This window comes from Pteropus alecto, unplaced genomic scaffold (genome assembly GCF_000325575.1).
Source record: "Pteropus alecto unplaced genomic scaffold, ASM32557v1 scaffold59, whole genome shotgun sequence".
Taxonomy (NCBI): domain Eukaryota; kingdom Metazoa; phylum Chordata; class Mammalia; order Chiroptera; family Pteropodidae; genus Pteropus; species Pteropus alecto.
Genome location: NW_006443292.1, coordinates 4,413,627 through 4,419,947, shown reverse-complemented (window position 1 = coordinate 4,419,947; position 6,321 = coordinate 4,413,627).

Sequence of the window (6,321 nt, the reverse complement as noted above, 5' to 3'; positions counted from 1 at the left end):
TATAAGCCTAAAAGCAAGAAATGAACAGAACAAACAAACAGAGACTCATAGACATAGATAATAGACTAGTGTTTACCAGAGAGTGGGGAGAGAGATAGATGGGGATAAAGGGGTCAAATATGTGGTGACAGAAAGAAATCTAACTATGGGAGGTGAACACACATCGTAATATATATATGCCTTACTGTTAAAATGTACACCTGAAACTTACTGGGTTTCATTAACCAATGTCGCCATTAAAAAAAAGTAAATTAAAAAAAAAAACAAAACAACTAATATGAGCCTGGTGAATTAAGATTATCCCAGGGAAGAATGACAATAAATGAATCCAAAGAATGAGATGGTTTTCATGCTTCATTATCTCTGACCACCTACCAAGTCTTTGAATCTTCAGAAATCTCTGATTTTATCCAACTGTTTTATTTTTCCATCTATTCAATAAACATAACCTAGTTCCCATAACGTCCAGGACTCTCTTAGGTCCTTTTTTCTTTCCAAGGATGGGCTGAATTGCTAACATCAAGTTCAAGTTCAAGTTCGAAAGGGAGATAACTTAGATGAGAACAGTTGGAAATCATCTCGCAGTGCTTCCATCATGATGACTATGTAAACATCGTCCTCTGCAGAGACGAGCACATACCATCATTGTGTAACAGCTCGGGTTTGTTCTTAGTGTTTCTGCTTAGCTTCTGGGTCCTGGGACTCCTAGATTTTCTCCGATGGTGCCAAACGCCATCGTCCACACTCACTGCTTTCCAGACAGTAGTCTCATCCCTGGGCCTGGGACAAGGCTTGGCAGAGGTGCCCTGTTCAGGGACCAACCAGCCGCCTTGCTGCTCTTTTGGAAGAAGGTTGGTTCTGGGTGTTCCGAGCTCCTAATGGCCACCGCCTGCATGCCATCAAATGAATGCGTTCATCTAAATCTCGAATCTATCTTGGAATTAATTTTAGTGTGTGTTATGAATCTATATTCCTCAGTTATTGCTGATTAACAATGACCCCAAAACCTAGTGGCTTTAAAAAAACTAATTATAATTTATATCTTCTTGGTTTTTGTGGATCGTGGATTCAGCCAGGACACTGGGGATGTGGGGAGGGCTTAACCCTTTTTAGGGTAGACGCGAAGGCGGAGGGTTAAGTCATCAGAAGCCTCGATGGAAGTTGGAGGATCTGCTTCCGAAGTGTCTGGCTCGCACGGCTGGTTAGTTGGTTCTGGAACGTTGGTTCCCTTTTCCTGAGGGACTTTCCACACATAGGCTTTCCCCACAGGGCTGCTTAAGTGCCCTTGTGACATGGACACTGACTTCCACCAAAGCAAGGCAATAATTTTAGCACACTTTCTCATCGGGGAAATTATGTCCCACCTGCGGTCGGGGAAGGAGGGTCATAATCAGCGGGTGTATTTTAAAACCATCACAGATTCTAACTTAAGTGTTGTCTAACTTTATATCCAACATCACACATTGCATACTCCACCATTACTCTGCCAATCTGAGTCATTACGGTTTGCATTTACTAAAATCAAATATAAATTTGGGTCTCTTGTTTTTCAGGCTGTCCTTGCATTGAATTGTAGGCTAGTTTATCAGACCAGCTGCTTTCCTTGAGCAAAGGAAGAACCGGGAGAGAAAGGAGGCTCTAGAATCCTGAGGGGCGATGCCGAAATCGGAGAAATACGTCAAAGAAGGGAACGGCGTGCTGCGGAATGACAGAAAATGTGTTGCTCTTCTCAGTCGTCCTCAGGAGAGAGAAGTCGGTTGGCATGAAGCTCTGTGCTTGTGCCTCACACTCAAACCCTCATCCTGCTAATTCAGAAATATGGGAGCTGCCAGGGCTGACTCCTTGTCAGAAGGTGCCTCTGGCCCACTCCAGATAGGACGTGAAGATGGAGCTGTCTTTTTTAATAATAGAGATGTTGGAAAGTCACAGACACTCGGCTCCAAGCAGGCTGTGACCTCAGGGGCTCGCTTGGGGCCAGGGGCTGTCAAGACCTTAGAGAACCCTGGGGTCAAGGGTTGATAGCTCAGCAGAAACCCCGAATGAACAAGTAATAGCTAGGCTAAAAAATCAGGAGCGGTCACTTAGACTCGTCCTGTGATATCACCCCAAGGGTCTAATGGGGTGAGCAAGAACGAAGGGCAGCAGGCTTGCCAGGGTCAGGCACGAATGGCCTCACGCGGCTAGGGCGCCCACTCATGGTGGAGGGGACCCTGCGGGGGTGCAGGGGAGCATGCAGACCCCACGGGGAGACGTGGGCGAGATTCACTCAGGAGATTAGGGTGCTGGCCAAGTAGCTGAATTTCGGGTCAGGATCCAGGGAAAGGGTGAAATATAAATCAGGGAAAAACAGGCCTCTGGGGCAGAGAGCAAGTCGGTGCTTGCGTTTCAGGCCTGTCGGGTTCTGGGGACAAAGTGACACCGCGCGCCCCCTGCTGGAGGGGACGTGACATCCCGCTGGCTGCCGAGGAGGAGAGTTGGTTGTCGTCTCAAGAGCCAGGTGAATCTAGTCTGAAAGACGAGGTTGTCACGTGGAACTGTCCCCATTACCTCCCCCCTCCCCCCCCCACTGCCACACGGGGCTTTCCTCCACCTGCAAACGGATCAAGTTTGCACACGGGTCTTGGCACCTGCACACACCCATCGGCAGCTCCAGAAAGCCCCGTGTGGGGGGACCCAAGGGGGTCAAGTTTGGCCCGGGACCTGCTGCCCCCTGCGTACTGTCCAGGCCGTGTCTTCTCCCTCCAGTTTCAACGTGGAGGTTCTTGGTATAGTCTGTGCTGCTTTGGGGGTTTTGGGGGAGCAGGTAGGGAGAGCCATCTGCCTCCAATAACTATAACGACGGTCTCGATGGTGGCTGCCAGCATCCGAATGTGACTGTCGGGCACAAAGTGTCCAAGAGAGGCAGAGGGAGGTATGGAACGGACCTGCTGGGGGTCAGTCCCAGCAACGCAATGGGAAAAGGTCCCTGCCCGCCCCAAAACGGTTCTTGACAAAACACAGGTGGACAAGCCGAAACGTTTGTCTTTTCTCCTGAGTGCAGACCCCTCTGTCTGTAAAAGGGGTTCAAGTCCTGCCCTTCCGAAACGATGAAAACCAAGCAATTTGTGTGTGAGAGAGAAAGAAATTGTAGCAAAGGGACGACTGCTTCTTTTAGGTGGTTTTTAATGGTGGGTAAACGTCCATAACATTAAAAAAATCACCCTCTTAACTGTTGTAAGTGCACAGTTCGGTGGCATTAGTATGTTCACACTGCTGTGCCACCGTCACTAACGTCCATCTCTGGAGCTTTTATCCATCTTCCCCAAACGAAACTGGGTACTAAGTAAGCAGTAACTCCCATTCCTCCGAGCCCGCAGCCCCTCGCGACCCCCATTCTACCCTCTGTCTCCATGAGCTTAAATAGCCTAGGTAGCTCAATCATATAAGCACAGTCATATAGTATTTGTCTTTTTGTGACTGGCTTATGTCACTCAGCGTCATGTCTTCCTTTGGATAGATATCTGGAAGTGGCATTGTTGGATCATGTGACGGTTGTATTTAAAAAATTTAAAGGCCCCTCCTTACTGTTTTCACAGGGGCTGCAGCAACTTACCTGCCCTCCAACAGTGCACAAGGGGTCCCTTTACCCCACATCCTCGCCAACACTGATCTCCTGTGTTTTTGCCCACGGCCCTTCTAACAGGTGTGAGGTGATGTCTCGCTGTAGGTTTCATGTGCATTTCTCCGCTCGCCAGCAATGCTGATTACTTTTTCAAGTACCTGTTGGCCGTTCGCATATCTTCTTTGGAAAAATGTCTCTTCAGGTCCTTCGCCTGTTTTAAAATTGGACCGTGTGTGTGTGTGTGTGTGTGTGTGTGTGTGTGTGTGTGTGTGTGTTTACCATTGAGCTGTATGAGTTCCCTGTATGTTTTGGATATTAATCCCTTGTCAGATACGTGGTTTGAAAACATTCTCTCCCATTCCATAGGTTGCCTTTGATTTCGTTGACTGTTTCTTTTGCTTTGCAGACGCTTTCAGATTTTGTATAGTCCCACTTGTTCTACTGCTTTTTTTGGCTTGTGCTTTTGGCGTCATCTCCAAAAAATCATCGCCAAGACCAATGTCAGGGAGCTTTTTCCCTATATTTTCTTCTATGAGTTTTACAGTTTCGGGTTTTACATTTAATTCTTTAATCCATTTCAAGTTTATGTATATGTGTGTGTGAGTAGCGTTAAGATAGAGATTTGATTTTATTATTTTGCATGTGGTTATCTAGTTTTCTCACCACCATTTATTGAAGAGACTACTCTTGAATATCCTTGGCTCCCTTGTCAAATATGAGTTGGCCATATGTACATGCATTGGTTTATTTCTGGGCTCTAGATTCTGTTCGATGGGTCTATCTGTTTGTTTTTACGCCAGTACCCTACTGTTCTGATCATGATAGCTTTGTAATATAGTTGGAAATCATGCCTCCAACTATATTTTTCTTTCTCAAGATAGCTTTGGCTATCTTGAGAAAGAAAAATTTTAGGTTTTCTCTATTTCTGTGAAAAATGCCCATGGACTTTCAATAGGGATTGCATTGAATCGATAGATCGTTTTGGAAGAGAGGGTTAAACTTTTAATGGTGACCGATGAACACAACGATGAAATGCAAAGAGAATTTGGACTCATCTCGGCCAGATTGAGACCTCTCCTTAGAGGGTCTGCCTCTCAGCCCACCTGCCCACTTCTGCATTCTGCTTTTAACGGTTGAGCCTGAAAGTCTGCAACCCACACGCTATGACTCCATCACCTTTTCTTATGTTTCCTGTTAGGTTCTGCCAAAAAAAAAAAAAAAAAAAAGGCCATAGCACGAGGTCAAATGGCAAAGGACAGAGATACGAGTCCAATGCATCAGATATTGAAAGCTGCTGGTGTGACCATGGACATGCGGCCCTGGTCAAGGTCGCACATCTGGTAGATCCAGAACTGACTATGACAGTGGCTTCAGTAGTGTAGCAGCCGATACGAGCCCCTGGGGTTAAAATGCACCCCAGTGGCAGGGGCTGCATATAATGACTGAACCTACTCTTTCGGCCCTTCCCGACCTTTGTGTAACATTCTGTGTTAACTTCCCTCTGCTTTGAAATACTCAGAATGGTATCATTTCTCCCGGCTGGACCCTGATTAAAGCATCCTTTCATGATTTAATATAAAAAGAACACGAAACCTTAAAAAAGTTTGGTGTGTCTCCTTTCAGACTTTTCTCTATCATTTGACCACACAACTGATTTCATATTGTGTGTTTACACAAGTCTTATTTTATATGCATTATTTTGCAACTTGATTTTTACTAATTTGACCCCCGATCTTGGAGATCTCTCGATGTTGTTTTAAGTATGAGATTGTTACATTTCTTTTAACTGATGCCTGGTGGTCTGTTAGCCATTTATCTAATAAGGGGCATTCAGGTCTTTGAACTTTTTTGTTCTTTATAGTGTGACGTTCTTGCGCTTGTGGCAGTGTCCCCCTGCGGTAGTTAACCAGAGGGGGAACCGCAGAGTTGTAGGGTGCGTGCATTTTAAACTTTACTAGTTTGCCAGATTGTCCTTCAGAAGTGGTTGTGCCAATGTACACTCCTACCTATGGGCAGTCTAGAGGATGGAAAGGTATGTTGCTGTTGTTTCTGTTTGTATATATATCCCTATGGACAAACGCACTTGATAGGCTGAAAATGACGACTTCAGGCCGACTCCAATGGTGGAAGTAATTCTTGAGGTCAGTGTGGCCGCTACTCCCTGGCTCTCAGTGGCGGACCTTGGAGGTGACTCTTTTGTCAACAAAGCCGTACCCAAAAGCTCACCATGAGAATCAGGGGAAGCTGCACAGTGAGTGTTCACTTCTGGATTCCTTCTGATCCCGTGTAATTTTGTGATGCATTTTAGATTTCGAGAGGCCCACGCAGAGTCCCTTAGGAGTGCTGTAACCTCTCTGCTTCCAGAAAACAGAAAATAAGCAGGACAGGGAAGGCGAGGAGAGACCTGACAATAATTACGCTTTGATTAACTTTTTTTGACAAGGTGCTCCTCAGGAAGCCAAAGGAATCACTTTTCTTGCGGACCTCATTTGTAGTCTGATGACTACAAAAGAATGAACTCATTCTGTTGTTGGAAGACTTGAGTTCGAGTCCAGGCTTTGCCACTTTGTACCCCAGTCTCTTAACCAGTAAAACCGGGCTAGTATTCCCGCCTGCCTTGGAGGGCTCGTGCTGTTAGCAGTGAGCAGAACGAGGCTAGAAGCCAGGACCACGGATTCAAGCTCTGGCTCTGACAGTAACTCCGCAGGCAACTTAGCAAG